This window comes from Sinocyclocheilus rhinocerous, unplaced genomic scaffold, assembly GCF_001515625.1.
Source record: "Sinocyclocheilus rhinocerous isolate Xijiao unplaced genomic scaffold, SAMN03320098_v1.1 scaffold4534, whole genome shotgun sequence".
In the NCBI taxonomy this organism is placed as follows: domain Eukaryota; kingdom Metazoa; phylum Chordata; class Actinopteri; order Cypriniformes; family Cyprinidae; genus Sinocyclocheilus; species Sinocyclocheilus rhinocerous.
Window position 1 is genome coordinate 1 of NW_015663516.1, and position 16,537 is coordinate 16,537.

Genomic DNA, 16,537 nt, shown 5'->3' on the forward strand with positions numbered 1-16,537 from the left:
ATGTTCGTTTACCCTCGACATTTTCATAAAGGTAAGTAAGAGATTGACAAAGACCGATTGCAAGTGACGTCGCAGGTAGTAATTTCGTTTCTTTTTTCTTGTCTTCACCATCTGGCTACTGTTGTAAAATGTTGAGAGATTCAAACAAAAAGTAATAAAAAATAGAACAAAATAAAAAATAAAGCCTGCAAGTGACGTCGCTAGCGGAAGCGCAAGAGCGCAAGTCTGAGAATGCAAGTCTGACAGAGTGCAAGTGCGAGGCGGCAGCCAGACCCTTCTCCAGCAACCAGGAACTGACAGACGTTGATCATCACCTCCGCTACAGACCAACGAAGTGCAGTTTAACGAGAGTGCACAGGTGAGACGAGACATATGAGCTCTTTTTTTAAATTGTTGTTCATTTTTAGGTGTTTTATCTTTTTAGTAGAATATTTTTCTCCTTTGTCGGGGTTTTCTCTCAAATAAGTTTCTCTTTTGGTTTTAATTAAGGTGGTGACTGGTTTTATGAGAACTTTTCCTCAAAGAGATTTGAAATGTTTTCAGTGCTTTATTACTTGTCTGTAGTAACTTTGGGTTTAAAGTGAAAACGCACTATGTGTCGTGGAATGAAGGATCAGGTCGATTAAACACCAGTTTAATTTCCGTTTCTTCCTTATTTTGGCCCGTGTGTTCTCTTGCTCAGTTTGAGTGGTTAACCTATGAAATTGTCATTTTGCCTCATTAATCCATCTGGTTAAAGCAAATTTTTACCTTTTAGGATTTAAACTGGAGTTGTAAAAACGGCCCCGAGATATAATACGTGATGTCACGATACAGGAAGAAACGCGCAATTGCTCTGGTTTAGCCTACATGCAGTGCATTTTGGAGAATCTGTAAACACCTACTTAATGTCTGGATTTATGAAGTATTATTACTTATTACTCGGATTTCCTCAGCTACTTTTACAACATTTGGATGTTTTAACTTCCTTTTTGTTTTAGGTTTGTTGCTTCGTTTTACTCAGAATTTGTTTCCTTTTATAGAAAAATCAGACTGACCATGTGGTTCATTCAATAGATATAAACATTTTTTAAAAATCATACTGTGGCTAATGGGGTGATGTTTAGGCCAGCTGTCAACATAATGCAATGAGAGTATATTATCAGATAAAATATTGATGTTTGAATGCGTGTCAGTAATGACAGGCTGTTTTGCTCTTGTCAGGCCATGATGCTCGGGAGCTTGCTGTTTGCCGTGTGTTGTAGCGCAGCACTGGCCCATTTCAACACAAATCTAGACCAGCACTGGGAGTTGTGGAAGAAGACGCATAACAAGTTTTACTCCAGTAAGGTGAGAATATGAATTTCACAAGCATCTGTCAGATCCAAAAGCTGATCTTTCATCTACTTATGGATTCATTTTCATAATGGTGTTTTGATTGTGTTCTTGTGAGGCTAGAGTACTTTCATTACTATAGTTTGAAGTGGTGTTGATGCCATCCATGTATTGAAGTTGTATTGAAATGTTCATCTTTAAACTGGAAGTATTTACAAAGCATATCTGTAATAAAGGCAGTGATAGCAGTCTCACAACAACGTACCACATGTGTGATCCATGTAATGTGAATGTTGTTTGTTGCAGGTTGAAGAACTGGGCAGGAGGGAGTTGTGGGAGAGAAACCTTCAACTTATCACCCTTCACAACTTGGAGGCCTCCATGGGCCTGCATTCATATGACCTGGGTAATGAACCACATGGGTGATATGGTGTGTGTGTTTTTCGTTCATGATTATCTACATACAGTAGCTTCCAGTTTGCACAAGAAAAACACTTCTGGCATGCAATGCTGCTTTAATTTCATAGTTCTGTTTTGAGCATGAAGCTAGATCAGGGCCACATTTCCCATTTCATCGTAAGGCTAAGTAGATCGTAGAACCATTGCCACCAATGGTCTCTATGATCAACTTGGCTCACAGTGCTTTTGAGAAAAGCAGCCCAGATCAATTTAAATTGTTTCTATATTTATATAACTTTGCATACTCTTTGGAATTGTTGGCCATCAGATCACATCAGCCTGAACAACTGTGGTGCTGAATAACAGGAAGTAAGTTATATTTGAAAAACGCGTTCTCTGGAATTTGATGTACAAGTCCTGGGGTTTTCATGCAATCACTACCAAACTCTGTCAACATGATCTCAAGACACAGAGGATGCAAAATTGTGAAGTAGATTTTTGTATTTTTTTTTTATGTCTCAAATGGTTTGGCTGTGGTGTGGCAAAGAATTTATGGTGGGAAAAAAAGAAACGGGAAGTGTGTTATAGCTTCAGCTTACATTGACTGACTGATTTTGATCAAACTGTGATCAAAACGTTTGTTCATTGAAGAATGGTTTACATAAATATGACCATTATGAGTGAAAGTTATAGTGCCACCAACTGGCAGCAGGAAGTGTCATTTTCAAAATGCTTTTTAAATCACCCTCTTTTTTTTTTTTTCCCAATTTGCCTCAAACTTCATCAGAATAATGTCAACACATGACAGAAGTAAAACTGTGAAGGCAGTAAACCTTTCATTGTCACAACCAGACTGACAGAGGGTTAAATGCATATGCCCGCTGTGCACTGTTTTTCTAAGCCACCAGGGTGGCGATTGGGCTGCTTGCAGCCATATTTTTCATATATTTTTTTAAAACAAACTATTTGTGGTGTGTTTTTTTTGGTGAATAATATCTATTAATTATGCAGCTATAATGTAACTTCATCCTGTTCTTATTTTCCTATTTGTGTCATGGTGATTCACAGACAACAGAGGAGATCCTGCAATCATTTGCCACAACTCGTGTCCCTCCTGATTTTAATAGTCAAACAGTGAATTTTGTGGACTCTTCTGGGGCTCCTGTCCCAGACTCTCTGGACTGGAGAGAGAAGGGATATGTCTCCAGTGTGAAGATGCAGGTGTGAATGTACTCCGTTTGAAACTATGCTAACTGATATCCTCTCAATTAGCTGTGTCTTTTTTTTTATTTTCTTTATTTCTATCTAGCATGAAAATAGTTTATAGCAGGTGGCCTGGCTATATTTTAAGTTCATTAAAGGAAAATGGCTTGATTGTGTTGTAGATGTTGCTGTCATGATGTAGAGTGAATTGACCACATTCTTTGTCAGAGAACTTTGTTGGCGTCATTTTTTTTTCAATTTTTTTTCTTCTTTAATTTCATTTCCTTTATTTGTTTGTCCAGTCAGTGTTTGAGGGAGTTTATTTCCCCTTTCCTGTAACTTCCTCTATGATGAGTTGGAAATTCAGAAACCAGCAACTGAAAACTGATTGGTCAGAATGCTGTTTCTGCAGCTTCACAAGCCATTAAGTACTTGTTTCCTGTTTCAGTAGTTTTATCATGTTTCTCTCTCTGCTGTCAGGGTGCATGTGGTTCGTGTTGGGCATTCAGCTCCGTTGGGGCTCTTGAAGGTCAGCTGATGAGGACCACAGGAAAGCTGGTCGATCTCAGCCCTCAGAATCTGGTGGACTGTTCCTCCAGTTATGGCAATTATGGCTGCAATGGTGGTTTTATGAGTTCTGCCTTCCAGTATGTTATTGATAATGGTGGAATAGACTCTGAGTCATCTTACCCTTATGAAGGAGTGGTAAGTTGTGTGTGAGGGTCTGTGTGAAGAAAACTTACATGTCAAGTAATTATATGCGAAAGAATATTAAGCGCACAAATATTTGGTGTCGTATTAGAAGTGACAAGGCCGGTTACTGCAAATTCTGAGCCATACCAATTCAGGCAGGTCCCTACATTCCAACATTGCCGAACTTGTATTTGTCAAAGTTTGATGATGGAGAGAGTGTGTGGGTTTTTTTTAATTTTTTTTAATTAATTAATTTATTTTTAAACCTGCAATACTGTAATCCATTATCATTGAGTGTAATCGAATAAATAAATGTGTCCTGCAGCAAGGGCAGTGCAGATACAATCCATCCCAGCATGCAGCAAACTGCACCAAGTACTATTTCGTCCGTCAGGGAGATGAGGAGGCCCTGAAGCAGGCTTTGGCCAATGTTGGGCCCATATCAGTGGCAATTGATGCCACCCGCCCTCAGTTTATCCTGTACCGCAGTGGTGAGTTTTTCTTTCTTGTCTCATTTTAATCAGACTGCTTTACCAGATCTCAAATTCTTGTTATTAGGGTTTGTTAGTGTCGTTTTATGTCATTCTCTCACATCCGTCCACCACAGGAGTTTACAATGACCCAACCTGTACAAACAAAGTAAACCATGCAGTGCTGGCTGTGGGATACGGTGCGATTGCTGAACAGGACATTTGGCTGGTGAAAAACAGGTACAATTAGAATGATTGTGAAGTTTTGTGATCATAAGTTGACTTGGTCTGATTTTTTTTTTTTAATGTACCCACTCAAAGGCTTGTAAAAGCAGAACTTCTGTGACAAACAAAACATTGAGAAGAAAAAATACAAATGATTGTTTTCTTATGCTTTAACAGTTAAAGTGGATTTGGAGATGGTGGCTACATCCGTATGGCCAGAAACCAGAACAACATGTGTGGCATCGCCTCATATGCCTGCTATCCAGTTATCTAACTGAAACCCTGTTGAATTGTATGAACATTTCAAAATAAGAAATTTACTGTTTTATAGTCTAATTTCTTTTATTTAAATGTGTGTTATATGTGGTTTTACATTTTTTTTAATGTATTTTATGAATCTTACAAAATAAATATGGAATTTAATCTAATAATGTTTGGCTTGTATTGAAACTTTAAAAGGAAATGGAGTAAATATGCTGTTTAGGTATATTTACAAATGGAAACTGGTCAGTGCAACATCACAAGTTTCACATAAGGTAGCTTATAAAAGAATTCCTTAAGATAAGTACACAATTAGGGTTATGATTTTTGTTTATCTTAAACAAACACCTTTAGTTGATCAGCCACATTCATAAGATAATATGAGGGGTAACTGTCTAAATTATTGCATAAACCTGGACCACGCCATCCACCTGGTCACACCAGAAGACAGGCCACCAGTGTTGCCAACTAATTTTCAGGGGAAGTTGCTAAAGGAAGGTTGATTTATTGCTAAAAGTTGCTAAATGACGCGATGTCATTGCGCGGTGACCTCATTGCGTAATCACGATGCAAAATTGTGTCACTGCATCAAATCAAATGCATCAAAAAATAAAATGCATATATGTTAATTTAGATGTGTTTATAAAATAATATAAATGCATAATATAATGTTAAAATATAAATAACTATTTTTATATACAACATTGAACACTTCCCGAGTCACATTAAAGATTCGTTCAAAACGAACGAATCGTTCAAGAACGACCCAACACTTAGGACGACGCACATGTATCACACACCGGAAGCCTGTATTCAAGTGCTCCAGTTCAAAGCGGCATTCCAAAATGGTCTAAATCTACACTCTTAAAAATAAAGGTGCTTCAAAAGGTTCTTCAAGCGATGCCATAGAAGAACCATTTTTGGTTCCACAAAGAACCATTCAGTCAAAGGTTATTTAAAGAACCATCTCTTTCTTACCTTTTTATAATCTGAAGAACCTTTTTTTCGCCACAAAGAACATTTTGGGAAACAGAAAGGTTCTTCGGATGTTAAAGGTTCTTTATGGAACCATTTAGACAAAAAGGTTCTTCTACGGCATCGTGAAGCACCTTTATTTTTAAGAGTGTAATCACCATAACACGCACATAATGTTTCTATTGTATTTGCTTTTAGCTTTTCAGAATGACCCAAAAAGTGTAAGAACTGTCACCGTGTCTTGTATTTGTAGCATTAATTTTTAAATGACCCAGATCAAAAGATTTAACGAAAGTATTGATTATACTAAAGACAGTTGAGTTGAGCTAAGGAGACATGCTGTATGTATTTTCTGATCCATAGTCTATCATCGTCGCATCTGGAAAGGGAAAATGGCATAAAATATTTCAGATGTTCACTTCAGCAGAAAGAGATTTTTAGAAGAGTTTTAAACACTTGCTACCTTTTCAGTCTGCTTATCTGATTCTGAACTATAAGTAAGTGGATCTCAAGATGCCAGAAATGTATGTGTATGGGTTTCTGGGTAGTAGATAGTGAATTCTTCTAGGCTGTTTTGATCCAACAATAATAATTAGTTAAATTTCGGTTTATTTAATTATTTACTTCCTTACTCGTGTGACAGGGCAAAGCAAAAAGACAGCTGTGTCATATGACAATAGGCAGAGATTAGCACGTGATGGAACAAAATAAAAGCAAAGCAACCAGGAACTCTTTCAACATCAACTCCTTTACAGACGAGCAGAAGTGCAGCTTAACAGGAGTGCACAGGTGAGACGAAACACATCTTGAGTTTTTTTTATTTTTCCCACTTTTGTGTTTTATCTTTTTAATAAATGTCTGGGTTTTCTCTCAAAAGGTTTCTCTTTCGGTTTTAATTAAGGTGGTGAATGCTTTTATGAGAACTTTTTCTCAGAGAGATTTGAAAAATTTTCAATGTGAGACGGCAGTTCATTTTTTTTTTTTTTCAATTTCACATGTATCTTTTTAAAGTCTTTGTTGATGTTTTCCCTCAAAAAGTTTCTGGGTTTTTTTCTTTCTGTTTTAAGACAATTAACGTTTTTATAATAGCTTTTTTTCCCCAAAGATATTTGTAATGATGTGATGTGTGTTGTCCAAAGCCCATGATCTTTCACTCATGCTATAGTATCAGATAGCCTGATGCAGATTTTTGCAACTTCTTCGCCCTTCGCACCTTTCTTCGCCCTTCGCCTGGTACCAAAGGTGAAAAAGAGAAAGTGTTGTTTTTCTATGAGCCTCGTCATTCTGCTTCTCACGCCATTTTTAAAATGCTGTGTCAAGTTTAAAAATGTCTCGACAGTCTGTGCTCTTTTCCAATCTGTTTGCTTTTTTAAAGCACAAATGCGTTGTGTGAACGGCTCGTTCATGCACCTCACTGCAATTTTAAAGTCCCCATTGAACAGTACCTGTTCCGGCCAGTAGGTGGGATATGGGACTGTGAGTCGTTTCAGACAATGGTTATTGTTTAACCCCCCCATGATAATAACCGAAGATAATAATAAATTATTTCTTCTAACACTATATACAGTATGTGTGTGTGTGTCTATGTATTGTTTCAGAAATCTCATTCACTGAAATAATCTTTTCATATTGTGGCTATGATGACTTAAGCCAGATGTCAACATAATGCAATGAGAGTATATTATCAGATAAAATATTGATGTTTGAATGCGTGTCAGTAATGACAGGCTGTTTTGCTCTTGTCAGGCCATGATGCTCGGGAGCTTGCTGTTTGCCGTGTGTTGTAGCGCAGCACTGGCCCATTTCAACACAAATCTAGACCAGCACTGGGAGTTGTGGAAGAAGACGCATTACAAGTTTTACTCCAGTAAGGTGAGAATATGAATTTCACAATCATCTGTCAGATCCAAAAGCTGATCTTTTACTCGCATCTAGGATCTTTTTTCCCTCCCACTTGTTCCGTGAGGAAAACAAAATCTTCCTTGCTTCTTGTCAAACTGGTGAAGCTTGTTTAATGGGCTTATTTATTAAAGAATTAATTTGTATTATTTTGAAACTTTTTAAATAATTTTGTAATGCTTGGACAAAAGACCAATAAGGCAGATCCAGTTGTAGAGAAGGTGTATTTACTGAATAAAATTAAATCAAACATGGGTAAACCAGGAAAACACGGAAAAGTAGCAGAGTTGGTTGAACCTCCTTATTGAAAAGGGCCTCAGGAAGGAATAGGAGGGACGAGACCATAATAATGAGGCTTAGGTTTGGACACACTGGACTAAATGGAACACTGTTTAAAATAGGGAAACAGTAGAACATGTTATGAATGATTTATTGTCAGAAATATGAAAGAAGACATTTGATCCAAAACTTAAAAGAGCTGAAAGTACACTTTGATTTAATTGATCTTCTGCAGAAGGAGTCAAAAGATAAATGTTATGAACTTTTACTGCAATATAGAAACTAAATTAAGTGAGGACATAGGTTTTTAAATTTTTTTTAAAGAAGGGGAGATGGAAATGTACATAGCCTACAGTACTGTAGGCTAGTAGGCATTCTGGTTCACACTCCTTACCAGTTGGTGGCGGTAATGTACCAGTTTGTTGTTTGCCAACCGCCAATAAACTCAAGAAGAAGAAAACTGCCCTTGAGTCCCAATCAGTGTTGCCAATTTAGCTACTTTGTAGCTAGATTTAGCGACTTCCACGCCCCTTTTGAGACTTTTTTTCAAAAGTTTAGGGACAAATATAGCAACTTCTTGGACAAACCTTATCTAAGTTCTCATCTTGCCCACTGATCTACATTCATCTTTATATAGATCAGTGAATTTGCCATTATGATGTCATCTAGTAACATTTAGCTACCAGTTTTAGCTACTTTCAATTGAAAGCAGTTGGCAACACTGACTGTGAGTCAAATCATGGCATCTTCGCTCGTCATATGCACAAAACATGTCCTGCTTCATCATAACCAAAGCTATGTATTAGTTTATACAAATAACTCATAACCTCACCATATCCAAAGTTATTTTATCACGTCTATTTATTTATTTGTTTGTTTGTTTGTTTGTCATTCTGTAGCCTACGCTGCATTCAGTCAAAAACATTATTCTGGATTTTAAAACTGTTAACAAAGCATCCCAATTCACAACGTTTGATTACGGTTTTATAATAAATTATTAATTTGAACTAATCTGTGAGTTCATTTATTTGTAAGAATGATCGTTCACAACCCATCTAGACAAGCCACCAGACTGGCTAACGTTACTCAACGGCAGGGGCGTAGCAAGCTTTTCAAAAGTGCGGGGGATGGATGTGGTTTGTTTATTAACAATAAAAACGATGAATACAGTGACAGAGGGGTACAAAATGTATAACATACAAGATATAAAAAGCTTCCCATTTAAATGAGTGATACTAGATAAGTATAAAAACACACTCGGAACACACGGAAAATAAGTCAAAACTCTGTTGTGAAAATACACAACAGTAGACTTGCTAAAGAATCAGAAATACTTTAATAATCCCAGGGGGAAATTATTTTTGTTACAAACTCCAGATATACAAACAACATATATTAAGAACAAAACAAAAAAAACAAAAACAAAAACAAAAAAAATATATATATATATATGCAACCAACAACAACAACCAACTGACCAATGAACATATGACCAACTACCTCTCATTTAAAAGAACCAAAAGTGCTCTTTCTGCCCTCCTTACAGGAGACAAACTGTTCAGCAATCTTTTTTCTGTTTACCCTGTCAACTGTTTCTTGAAGTGCCCTTCTGCGTCGTCATCATGTGCCCACACGGAGGCGCCATCATCATGCAAAGAATCTGCGCAAAGGATCATGGGAGCCCGAAGTGTCCATCAGTTGTACCCTTCGAAATCCTTCATTCAGAAGGGCCTTTGAAGTGGCCGGTTTTGAGCACTTCGGTTTGGAATGACTCTTCAATATGGTGGCCATGATTGTTTTCACTCTGAAGTGCCCTTCGGAGGGCGATATATCCCGTTTGGAATGCACCGAATATCTATCCTTAATAGTATGTGAGATTAGAATAAGTGTGTCCCAAAGCATAGTATGTTGAAAAGAGTATGCTAAAAAGACCTGGATGGTCTACTATTTCAGGAAGATTTTTGAAGTGTGGATCCGTGCACTCTAATGGTTAATATTACCCACAATACATTGCGCTTTGGCGAAGGATTTGGTTCAGAACTACAAACACTAATAAAAACCGTAAAAAAAACACAAACATGGCGGATGTGCGCAACCGACGGTTAAGTAGAGAGGTTTAGATAAAGGGGTTTGAGTTACTTATAATCAACATATAACCTGATAAAAAATATTTATTTAATGTTATCGGTGTTATATTTAATCTGCAACAACAATATGAACTTTTATAAACATCTGTTTGGCCATTTAACTTTATTATGCAAAAAATATGAGCAGAGTTCTCCACATAAAGCCCACGGCTGGCAGATAAACGTGCTACTTATTTTCTCTCCAATATGGTAGGAAGTTAAATGAAATGAAATGTGGAGGATGTTAATGTGACAAGATGATTGACTGGCCAGTTTACAGTGATAGCGTGCGTGTGACTATGCGACAGAGCGCTCCGTTAAAGACTCTATTGTATGACGTGATATTATGTCCCAAAACTTGCCTACTCTTCTACTACACACTACTACACCTCAGCAAAAAAGTACATACTTTAAGGGCGTAGTATAAGTAGGCACAGAACGGGGATTGCGATTAGGGGAGATTTAGATTTAGGAAACCGAAGGAAGGGTTCACTGAACGAGACGCTGGATCGACGGTTGACAACACTGGACTGTGTCTGGAGCATTGATGGAGGAAGTGACATTAGTACCGGAAGTGACACAGAGATGGAGGAAGTGGTAGCAAAGCCACTGGAAGGCAAGCCTGCAACCTTTAGCCAAAAAAGCGTAACGGCTGATACTAACGTTTCCGGTTTGCCAGTAAGTGGGAAAGGAGACCAGAGGCCATTTTTTATATATTTTATGTACGTCAATGGAGGAGAGGCTTCACTACGCTGAATAAACAGCTTTTTAGAGAAAACGGCTAATCATTTAATGAATCGACAGCCTATCAGCTAATCTCCAACATGTTTTACACTAAGCAATACTTTTGGATTGAACTTTTTTACCGAAAAAAATGCCATTTTATGAGAGACGTAACTGACTTTTTGCGAATGGAGGGATACAGCTTACGGCATTTCTCATTCATTCCTATGGTATCCGTAAATGGCGATTGAGTGTCACACAACTCTGACTGAAATTCAATGACGTCAACTGATAGTGAAAAAGACAGGATGCCGGTGTTGTGCCCAATTTCGACCCCCTGCCAATTTATTACCCTCCTCGTTCAAGTCGCTACCTGATCGCCTAATCCTAACCCCTCCCCCACACCTACTCCTAAACCTACCAATACTAGGAGGGCAATTATCTGGCGGGGGGTCAGAATTGGACACAACACCGGCAAGGACAAGCAAGAAGGATTTTAAGGTACTGATGAAGTTTGCAAATAGTAATGTGATCAATCCAGTAAAACTTACCAGGCATTAAAAAAATCAGTAGATGATATAGAGACTATCAAGAAATTTGAGAAATGGAAGTCTTCTAATTTTCTGTAAAAATGAAAAACAGCAGAAAGTGGTACAAGGCGTTAAATCAATGCTTGGTCAGATGGTGTGTTGTACAGTACTGAGTAAGAGAGCTTGGTTAAGAGGAGTAATCTCTGGAATTCCAATTGATGTATCCACTGATACAGTAAAAAGTAACACATCGGGGGCTAAGGTGATTGAAGCGGAAACACTGAAATGTGTACGAAATAAAGAGAAAGTAGATAGTCTTTATGTAATGCTTCAGTTTGATGAGGAAAGAATGCCAGAGAGAGTGTACATTGGATATGTCAGTTATGTGGTAAGAGCATATGTACCACTCCAGTCAGGTGTTTTAAATGTCAAAAATATGGTCATGTCGCTGCAGTCTGTAAGGGAAAACAGCGACGTGCTAGATGTAGTGGTAATCATGAATAATGGAAATGTGAGCAAGGGTTACAACTAAAATGCTGTAACTGTAGGCAAACACAGTGCTGGCTTTGGGGGGATGTGTGGTGCATTTCATATGTTGAGGCAGTTAAAAAGGTGAAACCGATGGAAGAGGGTCAAGGAAATGGATCAACACTCTCAATGAATCAAAATAGTAAACCGCCATCGTTGCAACAAAGAATAAATGAAGACTTTTTGAAAGTTGAAAAAGTTGAGTTCATGACATTTTAAACTGAGGTAATAAACTGTGCTGCACAAACCGAAAGCAGAACTGAGAGGATTAAAATCATAATTAGGGCAGCTGAAAAACATCTACAGTTTGAGGGAATTACTCTGGAACAAGTTAATGGAAAAACTTAAGGGTCAAGTAGTAGATTCACAGGCAGCATGTGGAGGCTCTTAATGGTATTATTAGTATTACAGTGGAATGCAAGGAGTTTAATCACAAATTTAAAAAGGTAATATAAGATAAGGAATATAAACCTCATGTTATATGTATACAAGAGACCTGGTTGAAATCTCATTTAGACTTTGTGATACAAGGATATACAGGTATTAGAAGGGATAGACATACAGGTAATGGTGGAGGGTTGGCTATATTTATTAAAAATGAAATTACATATAGGGTTATAGAACTGAGTGATGAATATGAATCAATTACAGTAAAGGTATTTTTAAGAGAACAGATTGTTAAGGTAATTAACTTTTATAATCCTTGCAACGTGTTAAGTATCAAAGTGTTAGAAAAGATAATGGGAAAATAAAAAGTGATATGGTGTGGGGATTTTAACACGTATAATACTTTATGGGGAAGCGGAAATGCTAATGGTAAGGTAATAGAAGAAATGCTTGATTTGAAGGGTCTGATATGTAAGAATGATGGTAGAGGTACTGGAATTGATGTGGCCAGGGGTAGATGCTCTTCTATAGATTTAAAACTAGTCTAGCAGGGATATTTGTGAGGACTCTATAGGAAGTGATCACTACATCATTAGTTGTAAAATAGGCATGGATGTTAGTGAAATTATAGAGGATAGGATATGTAGATGGAAATTTACAAAGGCAAATTGGGAGGCATTTAAATAGATTAGTGAGGTAAAGTTACAAAGAGTTGAGCTTTAATGAGGAAATGGAGGATGTAGAAATGTATAATGAAAAATTATGTGAAGTATTGTACCGTACAGCTGAAGAAATTATTGGAAAAAGTAAAGGAATAGAAAGGAAGAAATCAGGTCCATGGTGGACAGAATTCTGTAGCAAAACGATTAAAGCTAGAAATAAGGCCTTTTAAAAGGTTAGGAGGACATGCATGTACTAGTGATAATCCTTCATGATGCTTTCGAACAAAGAATTGACTCTGGTCTTCCTTCAAGTTTCAACTGTTTACTGATAAACAATACAGATAAACAAAAACTCCTGTCAAAAACTGTCGCTCCATCTTTATTACGTTCTTAAAGGAAATGCCAGTTCTTAAAGGCGCTTAACGCAGTCCCATAGTAAGACGGAGCAAACCATTACAAAATAAACAAGGGGTGCTCAACAAATGTACACAGACAACACAACTTAGACACACCACCATACAACATCTGCTTTAACATCTATACATCCAAAGATACATTTTTAATTATACAAATTATGGCTCTTACAGTATGTTTGATAACTTCATTCTATATAAAAAAAAAAGCGCAAGCCAATGTGAGAAGGGTAATTTGAGCTGTTAAAAAGAACTACTGGAGAAGTTGTGATTATAGGGTTGAAAGTAGATGACAGCGAAGTATGGGGTATGATCAGAAAGATGGGTGGTTTTTAAAGAAACTGTCCTATTCTGAGTAACCAAAGATACATTTTTAATTATACAAATTATGGCTCTTACAGTATGTTTGATAACTTCATTCTATATAAAAAAAAAGCGCAAGCCAATGTGAGAAGGGTAATTTGAGCTGTTAAAAAGAACTACTGGAGAAGTTGTGATTATAGGGTTGAAAGTAGATGACAGCGAAGTATGGGGTATGATCAGAAAGATGGGTGGTTTTTAAAGAAACTGTCCTATTCTGAGTAATGGGGAAAGAATAACTGACTAATGTAGAAAAGGCAGAAATGTTAGCAGAGGTGTTTAAAGTACACAGTAATGGTAACAGAAGAAATGAAAATAAGTACAGAACAAAGTAAAAAGGAACATCCAAATATTATGATGGAGAAAAGGCCTTCAAATGACCATCTTGATATGGAATTTTCATTACATGAATTAAAGAGAGCTGTGGAGCACAGGGAGAATGTTTAACTGGGTAAAATATTTTTTGCTTAATTGAACAGTTCAGGTAAGGGTTGGATCATCATATTCCAGAATATATACAATAGATAATGGTACTCCACAAGAAACTGTGGGCAGGCCAATGTTGTTAACATCATGATAAATTATGTTTTTCAAAATGTCACAATAGATATAGGAAGATCTCTCTATGCTGACAAATGGAGCGATTATGGAAGAGGGGACATAATGTATCACATGTAACACAAGTCATACAAACAGCGTATGTGGAAAAATGAGCCAACAAATGGAGTTTTCGATTATCAGTTGCTAAAACTCAACTAGTCTGTTTTGCGATGAGAAATTGTATCCCCGAAGTAAAAGTAAAACTATATTTGAACAAGTTAAAGTTATAAGATATTTAGGGGTATGGATAGATTGACTTTCAAGACACATACACAGAAATAGTTTAAAAATGCAAAAAAAGTATAATAAAAAATGCAACATTTTAAGATGTGTATCAGGAATGGAATGGGGAGCTAGTCAAAAATCTTTACAATGAATATATTGTGCATTGATCAGTAATCGATTATGGATATATTATTCATGGATCTGCATCGAAATCCTTGATTAAAGAAAGTTGAATCAATTCAGGCACAATCATTAAGAATATGTTGTGGGGCTTTTAAATCCTCTCCTTTATCAGCATTACAGGTGGAGGTAGGAGAAATTCCAAAGGAATGAGTAGAGTTGATGAAGGGGCAGTCGTGGCCTAATGGTTCGAGAGTCAGACTTATAACCCGAAGGTTGCGGGTTTTAGTCTCAGGTCCAGCAGGAATTGTCAGTGGGGGGGGGGAATAACCAGCGCTCTCTTCCACCCTCAATACCACAGCTGAGGTGAGACCCTTGAGCAAGGCACTGAATCCCCCCAACTGCTCCCCGGGCGCCGCTGCAATATGGCTGCCCACTGCTCCGGGTGTGTGTGTGTGCACACTTGGATGGGTTAAATGCAGAGCACAAATTCCGAGTATGGGTCACCATATTTGGCCACACGTCATTTCACTTTCAAAGGAAAGAGAAGAGTTGATTAAGAAATCGAAAGATATGTTTAATCAATTTCAATCTATCAAATCTAGTTGTGCCTCAGGACAGTCAGGAGTACAGAGAGAAATACTTATTGATCTCAAAATTACAGGATTGGAAAGTAGAATTTATTTTTTTAAAAAGTTGGTGTTTCAGTTGGTTGCGATTTTATTTTATTTTATTTATTTTTTTTTTTTTTTAAACAAAGCAGTTGATATTTGCCACTGCCGAGTCGCCTTCACCCCAAAATGGCGGAAGCGCAGGGGTATATTTGTAGCAATAGCCAAAAATACATTGTATGGGTCAAAATTATTGATTTTTCTTTTATGCCAAAAATCATTAGGCTATTAAGTAAAGATCATGTTCCATGAAGATATTGTGAATTTCCTACTGTAAATATATTAAAACTTAATTTTTTATTAGAAATATTAATTGCTAAGAACTTAATTTAGACAACTTTAAAGGGGATTTTCTCATTATTTTGATTTTTTTTTTTGCACCCTCAGATTCCAGATTTTCAAATAGTTGTATCATGGCCAAATATTGTCCTATTCTAACAAACCATACATCAATTGAAAGCTTATTTATTAAGCTTTCAGATGATGTATAAATCTCAATTTCGAAAAATTGACTCTTAAGACTGGTTTTGTGGTCCATGGTCACAAATGATACAAGAAGAATAAGAAGTGACTAGGGGAGGTTCTAGACCCTTTTTAGGTGGGCTTCAGGCCCCATCCTTATCTGTCATCTCATTTCATTTATCAGAACAATCGGGCCAGTGCTACTTCCACAAGAAAGTTTCATTCTCACGTGTTTTAAGTCTAGTCAGTTTAAACAAGTGTTTTAAAACCATTCAAGTGCAAGACGAAAAAGAAATTCACACACAGAAAGTTTCTGCTTGGACAACACGCGAGTACCAAATTGAGTTCTCTTTTGTGTCTTCTTGAGCAAATAGACACAAAATTATGTCAGAATGGCCATCTTGATGACGTCTATCCACATAAACCATCGGTAACGTCTAAAGTGAATGTAAACGGTTAAAATGTTGGATGTGTTTCAAAATACTGGATCCTTGCATTTCTTATGTTAATAATATTAATGCAACAACAAAAGAAAAATAGAGAATCACTCACTCTTCTTAACTAAGTAACTTATTAGATTTAATAGGCATTTGTGTATATTTACTTACAGTAATTGTGTATTACTTAAGTAATACAGCTTTCACAAGCACTGTACTGTAAAGTACTGTTTATTTAGGTAATTTGTATCTTTGTATCTAATGGTCTCTCTGAGGACTAAGCCCCCTGAGGATGAAATCTTAGAACCGCCCCGATCATGACAGTTTTGATTAGTGATGTCAATCATTTTATATATTGCTTTATTAAACCGTGAAATTGTCTGTTGTTTATGTTGGCAGGATGAGATGCTTGGAAGGAGGGAGTTGTGGGAGAGAAACCTTGAACTTATCACCATTCACAACTTGGAGGCCTCCATGGGCCTGCATTCATATGATCTGGGCATGAACCACATGGGTGACATGGTGAAAACATGAGTCCAGTGTCTCTTTTTTTTTTTTTTTTTTTTTTTTTTTTT

General features: G+C 36.9%; 2 pseudogenes; both read left to right on the forward strand.

Annotated features, from left to right (window-relative positions):
• The first annotated feature begins 179 nt into the window (after positions 1-179).
• LOC107728970 (cathepsin S-like) lies at positions 180-4,625 on the forward strand (annotated as a pseudogene).
• Positions 4,626-6,183: 1,558 nt separating this feature from the next.
• Positions 6,184-16,537, forward strand: part of LOC107728971 (cathepsin S-like) — a 12,857-nt pseudogene continuing 2,503 nt past the window's right edge.